The following is a 1,458-nucleotide window of genomic DNA, read 5'->3' on the forward strand; positions in this document are numbered from 1 at the left end:
CAATAACAAAGTCTGTAGTCCTCTGGCATTAGTTTCACATTCCAGCCACACAAGCCCCTGTCTGTGTGCAGAACTCTTATCCTGGCCCAACCCCTGACAAAGATTCTTTGCTTGACCAGAGAATCATTGGTTCTGACCCTAAACCTTCTCCTGGGCCTATCTGTGTAGTTCCTCGTGAAATCCAGTTTTACCAGAAACCCTGCTGCTTCAGTTAAACCAGAATTCCCCAGCTCCCCATGTCTGATTGCTTTCTGTAACTGATTGGGTTCCTACACTCCCACCATTGCTCAGGTGATGTGTGATCACCCTGGCCTGACTTCAGTAAGAATCCTGTTAGGTCAGTTTATCTAGACCCACTAATCCCTGGTTTTTCTTTTAGTAATTTTCCATCCACTGACGCCCCCCACCTTGCTCTCTGGCCATGAATTCCCACTTCCACATGCTGTATTCAGAGTTGAGCCTAGTCTCATTTCTCCCTGCCTGTGAAATCCCATTGCAGTAGTCTCTGTACCCATCCCAGGGGTTCTGGATAAAATCTGCTTTACCTCTTTGACAAGTGTCACTGAATATTTTTTCTTTAACGTCCCTAGCCATGATAAACATCCAGGCCAGGCTCCTTTCCTTGCTTTCTGAAGCCTTCTCAGAGCTGCTTGAGAGGCCAGCCCTGCCCTCCCCGCAAGAGCGCAATTACGTGGGTCATAGACCTTTTTTTTGGCCCCACCGGGTGGCATGCGGGATCCTAGTTCCCTGACCAGGGATCGAACCTATGCCCCCTGCATTGGGAGAGCAGAGTCTTAACCACTGGACCACCAAGGAAGTCCCGGTCATAGGCTTTTTCCTACCCTGAGTGTGTGTGTGTTTGCATGACACACCAGCATCAGTCTCAACATGGAAATCACACCTCTGCAGGTGGCAAGAACAGTTGGTGTGGTGAGCAGCATGGCCAGACATGACCACCACCCGTGGGTCTGTCTTCTCTTGCTCTGACTCGCTCACCTGCTGTGTTGTCTTATGGCAGCCGGGGCTGTGGGCTGCTAGGTGCCAGGGACTTCGTGCTGTGAGCTGTGCTGCCTGTGTTGCATTGTTGACCATACCAAGCCTCAGTTTCAGATTCAGCAGACTAGAGTTGGCAGTTTCAAGAATTCCTAGGCTTTGGGGAGCAGCAGTATGGGATTGGCGCCCTCCTTGTATTAGTCCTGGGTTGATATCTCTGCCAGGATTTATCTGTGTGTTAGAGTGAAGCTGTGACAGTGGCAGGCTTGGCCCTGACATACCCCAGTGAGGGTGAGAGAGAGAGACTATGCCCTGTGAAAGAGGTGGCTCCATTGAGTGTTGCTCTTGAGAGAACAGTCATTTAAAAAGACAGAAAAAGAGAAGAGAGGGGGAAAGGCAGCCAATAGATGGCAGGCTGAATCCGCCCTCCTTATACCAGGGTGCGCACCAGGACCCTTAAGTACC

The 1,458-nt window shown here is 50.5% G+C and overlaps 1 non-coding gene across 1 annotated transcript; it reads right to left on the reverse strand.

The window, feature by feature from the left end:
• Positions 1–743: 743 nt before the first annotated feature.
• Positions 744–816, reverse strand: TRNAG-CCC (transfer RNA glycine (anticodon CCC)). The gene has a single exon. It is a non-coding gene; the product is annotated as a tRNA-Gly (tRNA).
• Positions 817–1,458: the final 642 nt, after the last annotated feature.

This window comes from Lipotes vexillifer, unplaced genomic scaffold (assembly GCF_000442215.2).
Source record: "Lipotes vexillifer unplaced genomic scaffold, Lipotes_vexillifer_v1.1 scaffold469, whole genome shotgun sequence".
Taxonomy (NCBI): domain Eukaryota; kingdom Metazoa; phylum Chordata; class Mammalia; order Artiodactyla; family Lipotidae; genus Lipotes; species Lipotes vexillifer.